General features: G+C 39.0%; 1 protein-coding gene and 1 pseudogene across 2 annotated transcripts in view; both read left to right on the top strand.

The window, feature by feature from the left end:
* ROPN1 (rhophilin associated tail protein 1) overlaps positions 1–22,547 on the top strand; it is a 49,230-nt gene that overhangs the window by 1,563 nt on the left and 25,120 nt on the right. The window lies entirely within an intron of this gene.
* Positions 17,501–17,607, top strand: LOC118758987 (small nucleolar RNA ACA64; annotated as a pseudogene).

Here is a 22,547-nt window from a genome sequence, read left to right as displayed (position 1 = left end):
CTTTAAGGATGGAACAGAACTTTACTAAATACTGAAATCAGAATGTGGAGAAAAGCTGACTCTTCCTCTCTTCCTTGGTCTCATGTGAACAAATGAACCACACTGCCCAGAGGAATCAAAGTTGGGCTTTAGTGCTTCTCCATGCAAATGATTCCAAGCTTTTGTGATTCAGCAGCATAGGGATCTCCTGCAATAAATGGAAACATGGGAGAAACATTGTACTTGACTCTCCTTTGGTGTTTCCCATTTCTACAATGGGTCACCAGGATGCTCCCAGTCATTCCAGCTTGAAAACTGGGAATCATGCTAAGCTGCTCTTTCCTCATCCTCTGTATGAAGTTTGGTGGGTCCTAATGCCTAAAAACATGTCTTCTAATCCTCCTTATCGTGATACTGTACAAGGCAGTTTTCAAGAGTTGTTGCCAAAACTTCTGCCATGTTCTGCTAATCAAGCTTGTTGGGTGAAGCTTACCCTATTCCCTCTCTAATGTGTGCCTGATTTCAGCAAAGAGAAAGGAATCATCTGGTGAATTTTAACAAGGAAGGCTCAAATTAAAGAACTATTAACAGTGGTGGAATCAGGATAATGGTGGATTGGCTACCAAGATGTGGAGAGAGTGCATGGGTCACAGATACACAGGATATATGCCTTTGAGTTACTCTCCAGAACTCAAAGCACAGAGCACGGCCAGGGTCCACTGAAGGATGGAGAAATTGCTGAGGTGCTACACAAACAAAATTCACTCTTTTAGATTCCAGAAATCATTCACAGAAGCTGACTCCCTGGCAGCACTCTATTGCAAAGCTTCCCAACAACCCATGACAAACTGCCGGCCACTGGGCACTGCTGGTCATCGTGTGCCGCAGTAGTTGGGCACTCGAGAGATCACATTTTGCCTGAAATGGTTGCTGAATAATCTATGTGCTGCAGGATCCCAGCGCTGGAAGAACTCCAAGTGCCTGGAGGATAGTAAGAGGAGCACCCTTGAGCCCATAAGATAAACCCCTTTCTTCTCCAGGGTCCCTCCTGTGTGCTGCTGCACTTAAAACTTAACGTTGAGACAACTGACAAAGAAACAGCATTGAAAGGCCCTAGTTCCATTTCTGCTGAGAAGCCACTGTAAGGTGGATTTACCTCCTAACAAGCACATCAAGCTAACAACAAAAGCGACTGTGTGACTGGAGTGCTCCCTGTTGTCTTCAAGTTCAAACGCTTCATCAGAAACACACCATGCCTTTATTTTCTGGCATTGGACTGTATTTTCACACACAGGTACAATTATAAAAGCCATGCTTCTGACAACTCCAAAGCTTTGTCTAAGTCCTCCTCGCCACATAGAATTCCCTCCTTACCTCACTTCAGTGAACAGGTGCCTAGTATGTACCTGTGCCTGATGCTGGGGACGCAGCCATGAACAAGCCAAATGCACCAGAATTTCAGCTTAAATATTATCATCGCTCTTTGGAACATCTTTTCTGACTTGCTCCTACCTCCAGAGAAGTTAGATGCCTTTTCCAGGAGTTTTCTATTCTGTAACCCTATCGCGACTGTAGTGTTTCTAACACTTATACCCTCATTTAATTATTTTCTTCTCCATCTCTTCCACTACCCTGTGAACTCTATGAACACAGAAACTGTAATTATCTATTTCTGTATTTCAATACAACTCCAACAAAATACATATGCTTTTACGGCATTATTTTTCCCAGGATCATATCATTACTCCAAGGTTAAACCAGGACCAGAACTCTTGTCTCCTGCCTCATAGCTAAGAGTGCTTCCTCACTGGATCTACGTCCTTGTGGGTGTATACCATACCTAGCATGGAGGACAGGAACTTTGCGTTCTTTTGGAAAAGAGCAGTACAGTGTTGATTATCATCAGGAATGATGATAGAAACAAGAAAGAAACAGAGCTCTGATCTTACATTGAAAACTATGATGCATTCACACACACCTCCCTACTCAGAACCCTTGTTTATATACATTGAGTCCCTAAATCATAAGAATGCTACAGTAAAATTGGAATAGGGAGGATGAATGAAAGAATAAAACCAGTTTTTCATTTTCTGACCTTTGCCTCTTAAGAAAAATGAAGATCTTGGGCATGGACATTTGGTTCAGCGGTTAGGCACCTGAATCTCACATGGGAGTGCCTGAGTTCAGCTCCTGGCTCCATTCCCAATTCTACCTTCCTGCTGATGCACACTGTGGGAAAAAGCTAATGATGATTCAGAAAGTTGGGTCCCTACCATCACATGGGAGGTATGGATTGGGGTTCCAGTTCCCTGTTTTGGCTCCCAGCCCAGGGCACTGTAAGCATTTAGGGAATAAACCGGTGAATGGGAGTTCTGTCTGCCTCTGTCTCTGTCTCCCTGATTCTCAAATAAACATTTTTAAAAGACAAAGAAGACTTTCGGGCCCAGCAGCGTGGCCTAGCGGCAAAAGTCCTCGCCTTGAACGCCCTGGGACCCCATATGGGCGCCGGTTCTAATCCCAGCAGCTCCACTTCCCATCCAGCTCCCTGCTTGTGGCCTGGGAAAGCAGTTGAGGATGGCCCAATGCTTTGGGACCCTGCACCCACGTGGGAGACCCGGAAGAAGCTCCAGGTTCCCGTCTTCGGATCGGCGCAGCACCTGCCAATGCGGCTCACTTGGGGAGTGAATCATCGAACAGAAGATCTTCCTCTCTGTCTCTCCTCTTCTCTGTATATCTGACTTTGTAATAAAATAAATCAATCTTTTAAAAAAAAAGACAAAGAAGACTTTCTTACACATATGAAAGACTAAAGTGACACCAATTGAGTACATACCAGGTTCCCCAAGCCAGAAGACCACATTGTACAGCTTTAGAGAGTGCAGTCAATGGTGATTTGAGCATGGGGAAATATTTGAAAGATGAACATGGATAAGTTAGGATGAATCATAAGTCCCTGTTCACTTGTTAAATAATAAACATGAAATTGATGACTTCCAAGAGGTGGCACTAGCACAATCTATAAAGAAGCTTGGAAAATTTTCAAATAACAAAGCCAAAATTATTGTTCACAAAAAGGATAAGGTCAAGTAGGCCTGCTTTCAACAATGTTGCTGTTGGCATCCAAAATCTGAATTAATGTGATGTACATTTTGTCCAGGATCAAAATGATCCAGGCTTCTATAAAATCAAGTTGGAGAAGCAAAGCCAATGTAAGTAAGACATAGTGTGAAAATCTGAAAAGTCAAACAGCACAGCATTTTAATGAGAAAAGAAGTAAAGAGCCACTCAAGGTTTTTGACAATGATGCGATAATATCAGTAACTAAATTTTATCTGGTAAATCTAAATCTCAATTTCCTGGCATCTTAAAGACAATTTTAATATTGGAATCTACCCTCAGATAGGGTGTTGTGAAGGATAGATGAAATAATGAATGTCTGATGACCACTGTTAAATGTGTCCTATTCTGTGCACTTTCTCAATTTTAGCAGCTTTATAGAGTGTAAAGAGACAGTCACCACATTTTCAGGACAGAAAATAGGGCGTACTCTGACAAATAATTTTTGTTCCATTTCAATGTGCTAAAAATAACTTTTCATGATGCAAATGGGAATATCCAGGGTATTTCAGTGATTTATGGGGACAGTAGGACAGAATATTTGAAATTGGCATTGTCCTAGAGAAAATCTTTGATTCATACTTGCCTTCTTCAGAGGGATGCAATATTGGGGTATAGAAAGAGCAATGAGATGGAGCCCATTCATGACTCAACTCCAACATAAACTGTTATGTTGAACCAATCACTTAAGCTCCTTATACATCAATACTCACTTATAAATCAAAGATATTTAGCTACATCATGAACCATATTAAGCTGCCTCACTGTTGTTATGACAAAGTATGATTTGTCATTTTCCTAACTAAAAAAAAACACACACATATATATTTATATATTGTGTAATTATATATAAATTATATATATATATATATATATATATATATATATACATACATGACTGAAAGAGAAGGGTAAATCAACTGTAACCATGATGTATCAGATAAAACAAATATCTTAGCAAGGAGTGCTTTATAGTAGGGAACTTGTACAGGACTGGAGGATGGCCGAGAGTTTACAATTAGAGTTGGAAGTCATCAGCATAGAGTTCCACTAAGCCACAGAAAGCAGCATCTACCTCCCAGCTAGAATAGTGTAAGTCACAGCAGTTTAAGGCTCACATTGTAACAACTTTTATAAACCTAAAAAAATCATTTCCATTACAATTTCTTTTTCAGGTTTTCACTTTTTATTTATAATACAAAAAAAATAGAGAAGAGATAAAAAGATCTTTCATAGTCTGCCCAAATGAATGCCACAGCAAGAAGTAGGCTACATCCAAGCCAAGAGTCAAAAACTTGGGCTGAGTCTCTCAGGGACCCACCTACTTGAGCCTTTACCTGCTGCCTTCTCCCAGAGTGTGCATTAGCAGGAAGCTGGACTAGGAGCAGAACACCCTGATATGGGCTGCAGGTGTCTCAGGGAGAATCCTAACTGTTGTGCCAATATTCTACCCTAGAAAAATTATTTTTACAAACACTGGGAAGGTATCATAGAATGTTAGTAGCAGTTTGGATGGGATTAGCTAAAACATCCAGTGAATAGGGAACCCTAGCACGGTGAACTAACCACAAGCCAATTTTTTTCCCTAAAACATGTTAACTTTTGGTGTGCACTAGGGATTGTGCTTGCTTCTTGGGAAGTCTCTTCACTGGGAGAAAGAAAAACCAGCCTGGCTTTTAGTATTCAAACCTCACTGGCAGGTTAGAAATGTGAACTGCTGCTAGCACACTTTAGTTTTTACACAGTGTAGATAAGAAGTAGACAAAGTGGGGATAGGAAGTATGAGAGAAATGGCAGGAGAATGTAACTAATAAGAACAGATATCAGAAAGCAGATGCACAGATTCAGCTTGAGTAGGTTTAGCAGCAACAGGAAGAAGGGGGAAAGACAGGTCTGTTAGGGCTGAACTTTGTTCTGGTTTTTCCCATCTGTGATGTAGATATTTTCTACAAACCTGTCTCTCCTCCTCTTCTTGCTGAATCAAACATTGTATTCTGTGTTCTGGAATATCTTTGATTTCTAATACATCTCACTTCCAAGCTGAAATTGTCTTTCACGCATGTAGTCATCTTTCCTTCAATTTTCCTGATCACATTATTTACAGTTATTTTAGAACCAGTGTTTGGTAACTCCTTTAGATAATTAGAATCCAAACAATAAATGAGAAAAAATGGGTGCAGAGCCAATATTCAGCAAGGTAATGCTCAATAACTTTTCTAAACTGATGAAAGACATCAACCTACAGATCTAAGAAGCTCAGCAAACTCCAAGCAATAAAATATATAGCCATTAACTAACTTGCCAAAAATCAAAGATAAAGAGCAAATCATACAAACAGGAAGACAACAAGAGATAATTTATTCCAGGAGAGCAATAATGAAAATTTTGGAGAACAAAAAACAGTGGGACTACCTACATAAAATGCTGAAAATAAAATAAAATGAATCTATAAATATATATTCAATGAATTCATTCCTTTAAAAATAAAGCAAAGCAAATACTTATCACTCAAACAAAAAATAAATAATTTTTTTGCCCAACAAACTTAAAACGGAAAACTTCATAGAGTCCCACAGGTTGAAAAAAAATAATCCCAGAGAGAAGTTCTCACCATTGATAAAGAACACCAGGGAAAATAATTAGACAAAATAATTTTGACTACTTCAAAATGTAACAGCAATGAAATATGCCAAGTGATAAAAATATGTAGAAATAAAATATTTGTGAAGGACAAAGAGTTAAAGGCAAACATTTAGAGTAGAAGGTACTTTCATTATCCAAGAAGAAGTGAAAATCATAACATAGTAAATTAAGGATGTATAATATAATCTTGATGTTAATTCACATAGGAATAATAAAATAATGTATAATTAAAAAGGAAAAGACAAAATTAGAATATTATGAATGCTTGATTTCTTTAAAAAGACAAGAAAAGATAAAGAGATGAAATATTTAAAATACAAGATGGTAAAAATATTATATTATTATGATAATGTTAAGCATGAATCAATTAAACAATCTAACTAGTAGACAAAATTTTCAGTGTATTTTAAATCCATTTAAATGAAATACACTTTGAATATAAAGACACCAAAAAACTAAAAGGCAGACTAGAAGAAAATATGTATCGTACAATTGAAGCTCGCAGATTAAAGTAACTCTAACATAGGAAGTAAATTAAACAATTCAAAATAATAAGGATCCATTTAAATACTAAATATGTGTGCATGTTATAACAATAAAAATTTATCAAGCAAAAATTAACAGAACTAAAAGAGTAAAACAAGATTACCTCAGTTTTTTTTTTTTTAAGATTGATTTATTTTATTTTTATTGCAAAGTCAGATATACAGAAAGGAGGACAGACAGAGAGGAAGATCTTCCATCCGATGATTCACCCCCCAAGTGAGCCACAACGGCCGGTGCTGCGCCGATCCGAAGACGGGAACCTGGAACCTCTTCCGGGTCTCCCACGCGGGTGCAGGGTCCCAAAGCTTTGGGCCGTCCTCGACTGCTTTCCCAGGCCACAAGCAGGGAGCTGGATGGGAAGTGGAGCTGCCGGGATTAGAACCGGCGCCCATATGGGATCCCAGGGCGTTTGAGGGGAGGACTTTAGCCGCTAGGCCACGCTGCTGGGCCCTACCTCAGATTTTTTTAAAAGATTTATTCGTTTTGCGGGGGGGGGAAGTCAGATTTACAGAAAAAAAAAAAGAGAGACAGAAAGATCTTTCATCCACTGGTTCACTCCCCAAGTGGCCCCAGTGACCAGAGATGAGATGATCCAAAGCCAGGAGCTTCTTCCCAGTCTCCCATGCGGGTGCAGAGTCCCAAGGCTTTGCGCCGTCTTTTGCTGCTTTCCCAAGACACAAGTAGGGAACTGGATGAGAAGTAGAGCAACTAGGATACCAACTGGCAACCATATTGGATCCCAGAGCATGCCAGGTAAGGACTTTAGCCACTATGCTACTGCACCAGGTCCTAGACAGATTTTTAATTTAACTCTCAGTGACTAACAATAAGTAGACAGTAAATGAGGAAGTTGAAATTTCAGCTACATAAACCTCTTGACATATATAACTTGAATGCATGGACAATTTTTAGAATGCACTGCAGCATCCTGGAAGAATAAGCGCAATGGGAAAAATCACTAGATTCTTCACTAAGAAAGACACCAGTGACATTTCTGTTTGGGAAAGTACATTCAGGGCAATGGTCATGGTATCTATAAGATATTGAAGCAAGTAGAAAAAGGCTTAAGGAATAACATGAGTCAAAATGTGATTGACAGTTGTATGAAACTTAACTTCATTTAAGCTCAATTGATGTAAGAAATAAGTTTAGATCAAACAGGCTTATTTTGTTTCTTCCAATTCTCTAAGCTTATCACGGTCCTAGAATTACATGACCATCTCAATGTCTCTCCTAACTTTTATTTTTTAGTTTTATCAAAGTACTATATACATATGAAAAAAATTCACATAATTGTACAAATGTTTTGTTCTCTGAGCATAAGTATAACCAACATTTAAATTAAGAATAAAGTATTACTAGTAACCCAAAAGCCCTCACTATTCTCCCTCTCCATATGGTTTTTTTTTTCTTCAGTGTGGGGAAATGAGAGTATATTTCCATTTATACAGTTTAATTCAGTGAAACAATATTTGTAATAAAAAATGGTATAACATCCACATAATCGTTATATTGTCTATTAGCTTCCACAAATAAGAGAAAACATGTGATGTTTGTCTTTCTGAGTCTAGTATGATATTTTCCAGTTGCTTTCAGTTTTTGCAAATATCAGAATTTCATTCTTAGTGTCTGAGTGATATTTTATCATGTTCATATACCACATTTTCTTTACTTAATCACTAGTTATAGAACATATACTTTAATTTCACATCTTAGTTATTGCGAATCGAGCTAATACAAACGTGGGAGTGTGGGAGTATGTGCCTGGGTTCACCTCCTGAGCTCCTGGTGAAAGTCCCTTCCCGACCTGGTTGCTGGTGGAGTTCACGTCGACGTTTGCTGAATGTCGCTAGATTATCAGTCACAGCAACACCACACCATTGTTTCCGCTGCTTTCCTGTGTCTGTCAGTCTCCAGGTACCCCTCTGCTATTGTTCTGTCCTCTACTGTTTCCTGGAATGTGTCCTCTCTGCTTCTCACTGGCTAATATTTCTCTGTCTGCTTAAAAGTGTCCTTATACTATGTCGCCATCTTGATTCTCCGCCTCATGTAAATTTCAATATAGAAGTCTTTCATATGCTTGGTTAGATTTTTCCCCAAAGTATTTAAATTTTGTAGTTATTATGAATGTGATTGATTTTGTAAGTTTTTTTTCCTTAGGCATAACATTTTTTGGTGTATAAAATGTGAATTATTTTTCTGTGTTGATTTTCTACTCTACATCTTTGCCCAATTCTCTTATGAGTTCTAATCCTGGTTTTCCTATATAAAGGATCATGTATGCCATTTATTACAGGGATAGTTTGACTTCCTCCTTTCCAGTTTGTGTCCCTTTGACTTATTTTTCTTGCCAAAGGGCTCTGCCTAAATCTTCCACAATTGTATCAATGAATAGTGATGAAAGTGGGCTTCCTTGTCTGATGGCACTGTTGTTATTGGAAATACTTCAGCTTTCCCATGTTCCACATGGTGTTGGCTGTGGGTCTGTTACACATTGCCGTAATTGTTTTGAGGAATATTCCTTCTATATTCATTGTTTAAGATTTATTCATTTTTATTGCAAAGTCAGATACACAGAGAGGAGGAGAGACAGAGAGGAAGATCTTCCGTCTTCTAATTCAATATCCAAGTAGCCACAATGGACAGAGCTGAGCTGATCCAAAACCAGGAGCCAGGAACTTTTTCCAGGTCTCCTGTGTGGATGCAGGGTACCAAGGCTTTGGGCCATCCTCTGCTGCTTTCTCAGGCTACAAGCAGGAAGTTGGGTGGGAAGTGGAGCAGCTGGAGTATGGGCTGGCATTCATATGGGATTCTGGCATGTGCAAGGCAAGGACTTTAACCACTAAGCTACTGCACCAGGCTCTATACCCAAGTTTTAAAAGTGAAAAATTAATGTTTACTTTTATCATGAAAGGAGGTTTTATCAAATGCTTTCTCTGAAACCATCGAGATAATCATGTGGCTTTTACTCATCATTTTGTTTGTGATATACCATTTTTATTGATTTGAATATATTGGACAATCCCTGTACCCCTAGGAAAAGTCCCCATTGATTGGATAGATGGTCTTTTTGTTGTGTTGCTTGATCCAATTTGCTAGTAATTTTGTTGAGCGTTTTCTCGTCTATGTTCGTTGTGGGTTTTGGTTTATGGTTTCTAGTATCTTTCTGTGGTTTGGAAATTAAGGTAAGTTGGCCTGATAAAATGAATTGGGAAGGATGCCCTCCTTTTCAATTGTTTCAATTAGTCTCATAATTGGTGTTGGTTCTTCCTGAAAAGTTTGGTAGAACTGTTTGAGGACAAGTGCCATGGTGTTCCAGGCTAATCCTCTTCTTGTAACTCCAGCATCCCATACAGGCACTAGTTCAAGACCTGGTTGCTCCACTACAGATCTGGGCTTATAGTTTATATGCTGGGAAAGCAGCAGCAGACAGCTCAAGTCCTTGGGTCCATTGACCAATGTGGGAGACCTGCAAGAAGCTCCTAGCTCCTGGCTTTGGATTGCTCCAGCTCCAGCAGTTGTGGCCACTTAGGGAGTGATCAGTGGATGGAAGGTCTCTCTCTCTTTCTAACTCTGTATTTCAAATAAAAATAAATAACTCTTTAATTAAAGGGGGGGTGGGTGCCTCTCCCTCTCTCCTTTTAAGAGGCACCACACCTCCCAGCTCTCCTGGGAAGTGCATTCCCCTCCCCACTTTTTTCCATGTTCACCTGGTCACTTTGCAAATAAAAATTCCCTGTCTGCAACCAAAAAATAAAGAAGTAAGTAAAATAAAAGAATCCAGCAAAGAAGCCGACCTTGTCTAAGGCTTTTCTTTTCTGAGGCTCTAATTTGTTACTGGTTCAGTCTCAGTCTTAGTTATTTGTCTATTCAGGTTTCCTATATCATCATGCCTCAATTTGGGTAAATTACATGCATCTAGAAATCTATCCATTTCATCCAGATTTTCCAATATGCTGGAAAATAGCTGCTTATAATAATTCTTAATGATCCTTTGTATTTCTGTAATGTTGGCTGTAACATCTCCTTTTTCATCTCTAATTTTATTGAGTCTTCTCCATTTTTCTTGATTAGTTGGGAAAACGTTTTATCAATTTTATTTACTTATGTGAAAAACAAGCTCTTTATTTCATTGATCTTTTGTGTAGATTTATTATTTGCTTTGTTTATTTCTTCTCTACTGTTTACCATGTTTTTTCTTGTACTAATTCAGGGTTTGATTTCTTCTTATTTAAGTAGGTCCTTGAAATATATTGTTAGATCATTTATTTACTACTTCTCCAGTTTTTTGCTGTAGGCACTTATAGTCATTGCTATAAACCGTTCTATTGCAACTGTTTTTTGCTATATTCCCCAAGTTTTGAAATGTTTCTTTTTTTCACTTCATTAATTTCAAAGAAAGGAATTTTTATTTTCCTTTTGATCCCTACTGTTTATTTAGAAGCATGTTATTCATGTGTATGTACTTTTTTCTAGAGTCTCTTATTTTTTTCTTCTTTTAAAGCTTTATTAATTTGAAAGACGGAGTTATAAAAAGGGGAGAGAGTGTGTGTCTGAGAGAGCACTTTCATCTGCTAATTCTCTTCCCAAGTAGCTGTGATGGCTGGAGCAGGGCCAGGCCAAAGACTGAAGACTGAAACTTTACCCGGACATCCCTTATGAGTGCAAGGGATACAGATACTTGGCTCATCATCCACTTTCCTAGGTGATTATACAGCTGTATTTGAGGTGGAGCAGCTAGCACTAGAATTGCCACTCGCTGGAATGCTACTGTTGTAGAATATGGTTGAAACATCTGTGCCACAAAGCCACTCCTTCAAGTTTCTTCTGTTAGTTTATGACTTTATCCAATTTTTCTCAAAAGAGATACATAATATCATTTCATTTTAAAAAATTTATTGAGACTTGTTTTATGATCTAATATATAAAGAATAATGCATGCACTGATTTTAAAATATATATCATGCAGCTGTATGATGGGATGTTCTATAGATATCTATTACAGCCATTTGGCCTATTGTGTATATTAGTTCTGATGCTTCTTAGGTCTCCTTGCAAACCCATTAATGTTTATTTTTAAAAAGTGAATGTCCTAGTATTGGGTGTATAATCATTTATTTATTAATTTCTCTTGCTGAATTGCCTTCTTTGTATTGTAACAGGTTTTTGTCTTAAAGTATATTTTGTCTGATATGAGTATAGCTACTCTTGCTCATTAAAAAATATTTTACTTGAAAATCAGAGACACAAAGAGAAAGGGAGACAGAGAATTCGTCCAACTACTTGTTCAAACCTCAAATGGCCACGAGAGCCAGAGCTGAGCTGACCCAAAGCTATGGAGCCAGGAGCTTCTTCTGGGTCTCCCTCATGGGTGCCAAGACCAAAACCATTAACCACCCTCCTCTGCTATCTGAGGCCATAAACAAGGTACTGAAGTCCCACAGCTAAGACTAGAACCCGTGCCCATATGGGATGCCAGACCGAAGACTGAGAATTAGTCCACTAAGACACTGCGACAGCATCTCCTGGTTACTTTTGATTTCTGTTTGCCTAGGATAACTTTTCCATCCTTTGACTTTCAGTCTGTTTGTATCTTTATTGGTAAAGTGTATTTCTCATATGCAGCATGTAGATGGGTCTTCTAAAAAAATCCATTCAGGCATTAAATTATCTTAATTGGAGAGTTTTGTTCATTTACATTCAAGGTTACTATTGATAAATGATGATTATGATGGTTTAGCTGGCCTTTTCCCCATAAATAATCCTACTATGCTTTTAATTTCCTTTGTTATTTTACCAGGAGGTTTTTTGCCATCACATTCTTTCATTATGTTGATTCTTTCTCTGTGCAGTAAATCTTTAAATATCATTTGTAAGCCAGATGAATGGAAACAAATTCTCCTCATTTTTGCTTGTCTTGGAAGTTAGTTGTTTATTTCACCTTCATTTATTTATTTTTCTCTTTTCACATTTACTTATTTATTTATTCATTCCTCCTCACAAAGTCTGATTTAAGGCTTCCCACTGTATTTTTATTTGATTTACTAAACACTTTACTTCTTTATATTTGCTCAGTTTCTTTTTTCAAAATCATTATCCTTTTGCTGAATTTCTCATCTGTATCATTTACTGATTTTCTAATTTCACTTAGCTGTTTCTCTGTACTTGTTTTTTAGTAACCTTACAGTAATTCTTTTGAATTATTTTTCAGGCATATCATCAGTCTCATGTTCTTCACTGTCCAATGTTAATGCATTATTATGCTACTTTGGGGGAGTCATATTATCTTCCTTGTTCATGTTTCCTGTGTTTCAAAGTTGATTTTTGTGCATCTGGGGAAATTTCTAGTTTCTAGTACCTGGGGGATTTTTTTAATTGAAACTTTTATTATTTTTTTAAAGATTTATTTGTTTTTATTGGAAAGGCAGGTTAACAGAGAGAAGAGACAGGGAGAAAGATTTTTCTTCCACTGGTTCACTCCCCAAGTGGCCACAATGGCCAGAGCTGAGCCAATTCAAAACCAGGAGCTTCCTCTGGGTCTCCCAAGTGGGTGCTGAGTCCCAAGGCTTTGGGCCATCCTATACTGCTTTCCCAGGCCACAAGCAGGAGCTGTAAGAGAAGAGGAGCAGATGGGACATGAACCCATATGGGATCCCAATTGGTGCAAGACGAGGATTTAGTCTCTGAGCCATCACATCAGGCCCTGAAAGTCTTATTGTTGAGAATTGCCTCTGGGCTTGGTTGAGAATCTGGTTCTTATTCTTGAGCTCCGAGGGTGAGTGCTTCATAGCGGCCTGGGAGCTCTAACCCTTTTTTTGTAGTTGGAGTAGTAGTCCAGAGTGACACCCAAGATGGGCATGGTAGGGCTCCTCTGGCCGTTGTTGGGGGAAGTTGGTTGTTGGAGCCACCTAGTCTGTTTGCAGTTCTAACTTTCTCTGTGTCAAGACAAACTAGCTTATCCACAGCTTACAATGAGCTCATCATGTTGCCAGCCCTCTTTATCCATCTTGGCATGCACATCATCCAGAGCACCAACTCACTCTGCAGTGTGTCCCTGCACCAACCACGAGATCTATCCCGTTGTGCAAGGAGCTCTGAGACTGCAGACTGGGAGGGTCCACAGTGACCTAGCCATAACCTGCAATCTTCCTAGCTGCACAATTCATGCCCAGAAATGCTACAGCCACAGTATGCTGCCTGTGGCAGCAGCAACCTGGCCTGCAGTCCTCAGAGTCTGCACAGAGTTCAGCAGCAGCAACTCTACAACAGCAAAGTGAGTCTGAGCTGAGTCTGGTGCTTTTTGGCAGGGAAAGGAGAAGAAGACAATGTGACTGACTTCATGGGACACCTGCCAGTCCCTCAGCATGGACTTGAAGCTTATAGGGGTCATGCAAATCTCCCTCAGTGAATGTTACCAGTGGCAGTGGCTGTAGTAGATCCGTCCTATCTCCTGTTAGCAAAATAGCATTTCCTAGCTGGGAGCTGCTTAAATAGATGTGGGAAGGCTGGCTGCATGGCTGGCCACTGTTTCGTTCCCCCTCCCTGCCCTAAATATCTTTATAGTTCATTTAAGTTTTTATTGACTTATTTACTTTTTACATGAAAAACAAAGAGAGATGGAGAGAGATAGAGATTTTCCATCCACTAATTAATTTCCCAAATGTCCACAATAGCTAGGGCTGGTTTAGGCTAAAGCCGGGGCCCTGCAACACAGTTTAGGTCTCCTATATAGGCAGCAGGGACCCAGGTGTTTGGACTATCACCTGATGCCCCTCAGGACACACATTAGCAGAAGCTGGAATCAAAAGTGGAGCTTAGACTCAAACCTAAGTATTCCAATATTACCAGCAGACATCTCAGGCAGCATCTTAACCGTTGTACCAAATGTCCCACTCCATAGTTTTCTTTCTAATGAACATTATTTTTAGATTATATAAATCTTAATTTTTATCATAAATTGTCTCAAATAACCACTAGAATCTGTTAGCCATACATAATCTTAAAACACCAACAAAATGTGTGGTTTTAAAAGAATGATTGATTTATTTATTTGAAAGAGTTACAGAGAGAGATCCTCCATCCACCTGTTCCCTCCACAGATGGCCACAGCAACCTGGGATGGTCCAGGCTGAAGTCAAGATCTTCACCTGGGTCTTCCACGTGGGTGGCAGGAGCCCAATTGTTTGGTCCATCCTCTGCTGCTTTTCCCAGACCATTCACAGGGAACTGCGTCAGAGGTGGAGCAATCAGGACATGAACAAGAACCCAATTGTGATACTGGCTTTGCAAGTAGCAGCTTTACCAGATACGCAATGCCGGCCCAGCAGATTTACTTAATGCTGGAACTTAGGACAGAATTTCTACGAGGTTTTTCTTACCATGCTTCTAAACACACCAGAATGAACTGTGGAACACTTACCAGATCTTTTATAGGGCTTATGAAGAGCAATGCAATGTATATGACTATATATTAAATAATCATGATTTTAAAAGTAAAATACAAGATAATATTGATTCCAGATAGCAAGGGCTGCCCAAACTCTTCAACTTTGCTTCAAGAAAGAATTCAGGAGTGACTCAGAGAATGGTGACTAGCAAGCAGCAAGCATTTTATTGAGAAAGCAAGCACACTCCACATACAAAAGAAGGCCTACTCAGAAGCAAGTGAACTGCGCTTAACCTTAAACTGTTCATTTAATAAAGAAGTACCTTATAATGAAGGAGAGGTATTTTCTAATTAGGTGAAGGAATATTTATGTTTTCTGTGATGCAGGTACAGACTTCCCAGAATCCAGCTACTATCCCTTTTTGATCATTATATATAGTACAATTTTTTCATCATGGTGTCTGGTCAGTGTGTTTTTTAGGATGCTAAAGTATTACAATGAGCTATAGGTCAAACCACATTAAGTGTGGCTCCCTAAACTGGTAAGGCCCATGTACACATAGGAAGTCTGTCTTCAGAGAAGAGAGAACCAAACACTTATTCTATTCAATTCAACTGATTAACTGCTTCTTCTAACTCCCAGTCTCTTCCCCTCCTTAGAGAATTCTATGCCTTAATTTTAGGGGTTAATGAGAAGTTATCTGTCTTATTTTTCAGTGCTGTGTCTGATTTATCATCCTTACCTGTCCAGAACAAGAAATTCTCTGGGTACCTGGTACAGTGCAACTGGTGCATCAGGAATTGAGTCCAGTTCAGCTACCAGTGGTTGAAATTTTTTGCATGACCATCATCTTCACTTGATATTGCCGTTTCTGAGATAAAGAACAAGTTTAACAATCATGAGCCAAAAAAAAAAAAAAAAAACAGTCACAAACCATTAAGGGATCTAAAAGAGAGGTAGAAACCACTTGTTAGCTGGAGCTAGTTATTGGTGCCGCTTGTTCAAAGGAGTGTATGCATTTAATTTGGCCATAAACTTCCTTAATACATAGTTCCACTACACGTGAGTTGGCAACATAGGTACAGCTGGTTTTATTAATTATAGCATATACTCCACCTTTTTCAGCTACTAAATAGTCAAGGGTGATCCTGTTGTAAAGACCTCCTGGCAGGCCACTAACGGAGGTCCATATGTGACTATGAACATCAGTTGCATTTTGGCCCAGATTGCCTCATGGCCAGATTGAAGGTGTTTTTTTTTTTTTTTTTTTAAGACTTACTTTTATTTGAAAGGCACAGTGACAGAGGAGGAGAGACACACAGATAGATGTTCTATGCACTGGTTCACTCCTCAACTGGCCATAATAGCTGGAACTGGGCTGGTCTGAAACCAGGAGCCAGGAGCTGCTTCTAGGTCTCCCAAGTGGGGTGTAGGGACCCAGAGACTTGGGCCATCCTCCACTGTTTTCCCAGGCATACCTAGCAGGGAGCTAGACTAGAAGTGGAACAGCCAGGAGTCAAATCAATACCCTAGTGGGAAACAGGCACCACTGGCAATGGCTATACCTTTATTGCCACAGGGCTGGCCCCCCTACTTTCGGTAAATTATGCCATCTGATGAACTGAAATAGGTCTCAATAAACCAGGCATTGGTGGAAAACCAAATAAAATCTGCCAGACATCACATGACTGATTCTTTCAACCAATAGGGTGGAAGCATTTGGTTTGAGTGTGATATAGAGGATCTCAACATGGCCTTGTGTGCACTTACTATGATTTTCTTGCTTGAGTGTCCAGGTGCAAGAAGAGATGATACATTTAAGAAAAACAAATGAGAAAAAGAGCGTTAATTCTGATTTACTTTGACACAAGTTCAGTACCAGTCTCTAGCTGCCTGGGTAACATTCTCCTTGGTTTCAAGGCAAGAGCTTCTTCAGCTGGATATGTGTTAGGCTAAGGACTCTGAGTCTTGGGTATTAATGGCAAGCCCAACAATTGATCAAGTTTTCCTCTGTAGCCATGGTTTGTGAAAAATTAATCATGCTTTTGTGTTCCATTTTCCTCTTCAGGAGGCAAGGAGAACTATTTTATCTATAGCAAGAGTCTTTATGTACAGGCTTAGTGCTGGAATCCTGTGATGCTGGGTGTCATCAAAAAGCTCAGTCGTCTATTTATCTGACGGAACAGAAGCTTTGGATTCTGAATAGCTTCACAGGTGTATGAGGCTGTGAAACTGAATTAGGAACTGGTCTGATTCAAGGGAGGTGGACCCGACTAGACATTCCTTGAATTTTATGCTTGCCTTCCATACAGGTTATAATTACTTTCTTAGGGATCCTGACATCTGAGCATTAAACATAATTAAATCTCATTGGATTGGAACGGGGAAGTGTGCTGGTTCCATATTCTTGCAATGGTTTTTGTGTCTAAGGTTGATAGTATGGCTAACTATCTGGTTGGTGTCTGAATTGCCTTGCCTAGGAAGTCAGTAGTTAGAAAAGGGTCTTTCATAGAGCATTTTGAAAGGGCTGACTTTAAGAGTGGCTTTAAAAGCTGTTATTGTCAGGTGGGCAATAGGTTACAGGATTAGCCAGTTCTCAGGGGTCTCTTGGTGTAGTTTTCCTAGGTCAGCTTTAGAACCTGATTTGCTTTTTCTGTTTTTCTTGAAGACTGAGGCCTCCAGGAAGCACATAACTTGTAAGTAATCCTTAAGGACTAAGATATTTCTTGAGTTACCTTAGCAGCAAAGGGAAATTTTCACCCTGAAGGATACGTGGTCACCCAAAGCTTAGGATAACATATTTTGTAAGAACTTAGCATTTCTACGGCATAGGCTAAAAATTGCCTCAGTCATGGCTGTGGCTGCAGTTGAGATTTGGTGCCATAGCTCACCCTCTAGTGCCTGGGTGTGTGGGATTGAAACCCAGGCCACAACAGGTGAAAAGAGAAAAGAATTTAGCAACTTCTGGTGCTTTTTCTGTTGGAGTAGAAGCAGCTTCCACCCCACTCAACAAAGGTGTCTCTGAAGCCCAAGAAGTACTTAAAGCCTACAGCAGAGAGCATTTGAGTAAAACCTCCTTCCCAATCTTCTGGTTAATCCTCATGTTGAATGAGAGAGGAATTGGCTGATGACCTGGCTCATTTTGGAAGCATACTTCACAAGTCCTTGTTCCTTCTTTCACAGCCTCCTTAGGGCTCTTTCCTGCGAACTGCTGTGTCATATTCTAGCCTGGACTCTATCCCCAGGTGAAAAGCACTATGCAGGTACTTAGGACTTTCCATTGTCCTGTCTGAGGAAGAAAGTTCTTGTCATCCTGTTTTAACCATCTGCTAGCATTCTTTTTAAGAGCTTTTCAACTTGCCCCTGTCCCCTCCTCTGAGGAGTCACAGGGATTTTGCAGGTAAGCCTTCTGGGCATGAATCAAAGTGGCATGAGTCCCTGTGGCCTGCAAGGCTGCTGTCTTGGCACTTCCATCAAATAATGACTCACTTTAGTGATCTAGAATCCTCATTTTGACATACGTGACAGTGAATTACAGCAATTCCCTTAGCCTTCAGTACTGCTGGTGGTAATGCTAATGCCTCATGATGTTTAACAGGGAAACACTTTTCACTAAGCGCACGCTATCCAGAAGACTGTGTGGGCATGTAAAATTAGGACATATTTTCTATTAAGGCCCTGACATAAGATGTTCAGCACCAATTTTTTCCGTTGATAAATTTCCCATATAAATAATATTATTGGGCAAGAAAAAAATAATGAGGACAAACAAAATAAAATTGAAAATATTCTTTAAGGTGTTGACTAGTAAGTGATTTAGGGTTATATTTTGACTTGCATACATTGTGAAAACTCCAGAAATCACTCAACTATAGTTAGATATTAATAAAAATCTTTAGTATTTAATTTAAATGCCCACTTGTGGTGGTAGAAAATAATTAATACATATGAAGTGTAGGTCTTTTTCATGACAACACACTAATTTCTAAAGAAAAAAAAAGGGCTGTTCTTTCTTTTAAAGAATATTTTAAGATAAATCATGTAAAATCTTTGAAAATTAGGTATTTAGTAAGGGGAGATTTTGGAATGTTAACATTAAATTTCATTTAATCAAAAGTTAAATTTAATTAATATTCTGGATTTTTGAAGCTATAAGAAACTATATCATGCAAAGTAAATTATTTTAAAGTATTTTTCATAAGACGTTAAAGACCTAGAAAGATGGATGAATAGTAAGAAGGCACACTGACCTTGGGCACAGAAAAATACTAGAAAAATTAAGGCAGAACCATATATCCAGGGGACTGACCAAAGTTTTCAGTGAAGAACCAACAGAACAGAATAGACACTCCAAAAAGTAGTGAGGAGATAGGAAGACATGTTGCCTCCTGCCACTCCTACATCTGCACAGCTGGCTGCTGCCTGGAACATGCCATCTTCTCAGGGCAAGGTACGAGAAGGCTGCTGCAGTCCTTCCCAGTGGTAGCTTCAACTGAGCAAGAATTCCAGGGTGCAAACTGGCATTAACGCCAGCCTGGGGAGCTGGCAGAGGTCTGGGTGACTACTTTTGCTTAGTAAAGGAAGACCACAAGATCTCTTTTCTTTTCCCCACCAAAATGTCAGACCCAGTCTGCTGAGGCAGAGGTGCAGCTGAACTTAGTTCTAACTTGAATAGTGGAATGTTCTGTTATTGCCAGAGGCCACTAGGGCTGGGTGTCCTGTCGGGAAGCTTGCAGAGTGGAGGGCAGACCCTGCTATACCCTGTAACTATGTAAGTTCTGAACAAAAGCCATGGAGCTGAAGGAGCTGCAAGAATGGATCTCATGGAGGAGTCGGGAAAGGCACTGTGAAGTGGTCAGTGCTCTGTGCAATCTATGTGCCTGGGTGGCTGGGGTATGCTGACTCTGTGAGCTTATTCTAGGCTGTAAATCTGTTGGCTCACCCTAGCACAGAGATGGGCTGAGACTGTGAATACACTAGCCACCCCTAACAGAGCCTCCCACTACTGACTTTGCCAGGTGCGGCCACTATTCCCAGCTTATATATTACTCTGGACTCCTATTCCACTCAGAAAAAGTGACCAGAGCTCCCTGGTCTCACAGAGCAGACATCCCTGGAACTCAGGGTAAGCCTGAGGCACTCCATTAAGCCCCAAAGCCACATTTCCAGGGAATAAAGTCTTTAACTAAAAAAATCCTCCAGAGGAGTCAGCAACAAGACATTCCTCAAGATGAACAAAAATCAATGTAGAAACACACAGAAGATATAAACAAGGAAGACAATATGTCTGCCCAAATGGAATACAGGAGTTCCTTAAAACTGGAGAGGGGAGATTGATGAAAAGCCTGAGAAAGAATTTAAAAGAATTATTGTAAGGTTACTCAAAAACACAAAGGAAGAAGTAAATTGTTACATGACATGGGTAAGAAATTCTGAAGAGATAGAGATGCTAAAAAAGAAACAGAAATACTAGAAATGACATATTCAAATAAGTCAAATAAAAAGTGCAGTGGAAAGCCTTAATAACACTATTGATGATGGAGAAGAAATATTAAATCCAGAAGACAGGTCTTTTTGAAATATCTCAGAGAAGGAGGAGAGTTGAGGAAGGTGAGGCAAAGGAGAAGAAATCTAATAGATAGAAAACAGTGTCCAGGAGCTATGGAATATCATCAAACCACCAAATATATGAGTCTTAGAAGCTTCTGAAGGCATGGAAAACTTTAATGTCTTTGAAGACCTATTCAGTGAATTAACAGAAAATTCCCTCAATTTAGAGAAATGCATGGACATCCAAATGTGGGAAGTACACAGAAACTCAAATAGGCATGATCCAAAAGGATTCTTCTCACCACAATACATTGCAATCAAACACTCAAACTCTCAAAAGTAAAACAAAAATATTAAAATTTGCAAAACAGAAATGCCAAATAACCTTTTAAGGAAATCCTATTAGGTTGGCAACAAATTTCTCAGCAAAAATCCTAAATAGGGCAGTAGAGAATGGAGAGATATACTTTGCCCTAGAGGGAAAAAATAATGATAACTGCCAATCTGGAATACTTTACCCAGTAAAACTATCATTCATAAATCAAGTTGAAATAAAGATCTTCCAGGACAAGCAAAAATTAATCGAATTTGTCACCAACTGGCCAGCCTTAACAGTGGTACTTAAGGTTGTACCATACACAGAAACATAGATCATCAGCATTATGAAAGAATGTGAAAGCAGAAAACCTCCCATAAAACAAAGGAGATTCCAGACAAACAAGAAACATAGATTATCAACATTATGAAAGAATGTGAAAGCAGAAAACCTCCCATAAAACAAAGGAGATTCAAGCCAAACAGTAGGGATTGTTGTGGGAAAACGTCAAGACCAAGCCATTACTTGTCAGTAATAACTCTGATTGTAAATGGACTAAATTCTTCAATTAAAAAATTCAGAATTGTTGAATGAGGGAAAAAGACTTCCCTACATGCTGCAAACAACAAAGATGCTTCATCAATAAAAGCGCACATAGATATAAAGTAAAAGGATGGAAATAGATAAATAGAAGACAAAAGCAAGCAGGAATAGTTATACTCACAGTAGACTGTAAGACAAAAACTGTTAAAGGAAACAAATAAGATCAATATGTGATAAGTAAAGTATTGATTCAACAGGTAGATGTGACTAAAGCAAATGTATATGCTCCCAAAGCTGGGGCACTCAGTTATATAAAACAAAGGTTGATGGAGCCAAAGGGAGACATAAGCTGCAATACAATAATGGGAGACTTCAACACATCACTTTGACCATGCAACAACGCCACCAGACTCCCCCCCCCCAAAAAAACCAGCAACAATACAACAGAATTAATCCACACTAAGGATCTAATGAGTCTAATAGTTACCTATAAAACATTCCATTCCACAGCTGCAGAATACACATTTTGTAAACAGTGCATGAAATACTCTCTGAGCTACATCATATACTAGTCATATAACAAATCTCAAGAATGTTTTAAAAATCGAAATAATATCATATTTCTTCTGATTAGGGTGGAATTAAGCTGGAAATTAACGACAGAAAATCTCTAGAAAACATAGCAAATTAAACAACACACTCCTAAATGAACAGTGGGTCACTGAAAATATAAAAAAAGATCAAATAATTTCTTTAGTGAATGAAAATAGCAACACAATGTACCAAAACTTATCGGATGTAACAAAAACAATGTTAAGAGGAACCTTTATAGCTATAGTGACCACATAAAAAAATTGAAAAGAAATCAAATAAATGACCTAAGAATGCATTGGAAAAAAATAGAAAAACAAAAATAAATCAAATCCCAAATTAGTAAAAGGAAAGAGATACTAAAAATCAGAGGATAAATAAGCAAAAATGAAATTTTAAAAACCACAACAAATATAAGTGAAAGAAACTCTGGTTTCAGAGAGGGTATACCTAAGAAGCCGTTGAACTTGACTAGACAATAAGATGCTGGACTCTATGTTTGGTATATGCTTGCAATGGGGGAATCTCAACTGAACTTGAACTGTGGTTATGCAACAAGGTGGAGGAATCCACCATGGTGGGAGGGTTTGGGGAGGGGTGGGGAGAATCCCAGTACCTATGAAACTGTGTCATATAATACAATGTAATTAATGAATTTAAAATAAAATTAAAAAAAAAAAAAAAAAAAAAACTCTGGTTTGGGCCCAGTGCAATGACTCAGTGGCTAAATTCTTACCTTGAAAACACTGGGATCCAATATGGGCTCCAGTTTCTGTCCCTAATCCAGCTTCCTGCTTGTAGCATGGGAAAACAGTGGAGGATGGCCCACTGCTCCTGTGAGGGAGACATGGAAGAAGTTCCTGGATCCTGGCTTC

The sequence above is a fragment of the Ochotona princeps genome, chromosome 3 (assembly GCF_030435755.1).
Source record: "Ochotona princeps isolate mOchPri1 chromosome 3, mOchPri1.hap1, whole genome shotgun sequence".
NCBI lineage: Eukaryota > Metazoa > Chordata > Mammalia > Lagomorpha > Ochotonidae > Ochotona > Ochotona princeps.
The sequence above is the reverse complement of the archived record's forward strand: the minus strand, read 5'-3'. Positions and strand labels throughout refer to the sequence as shown.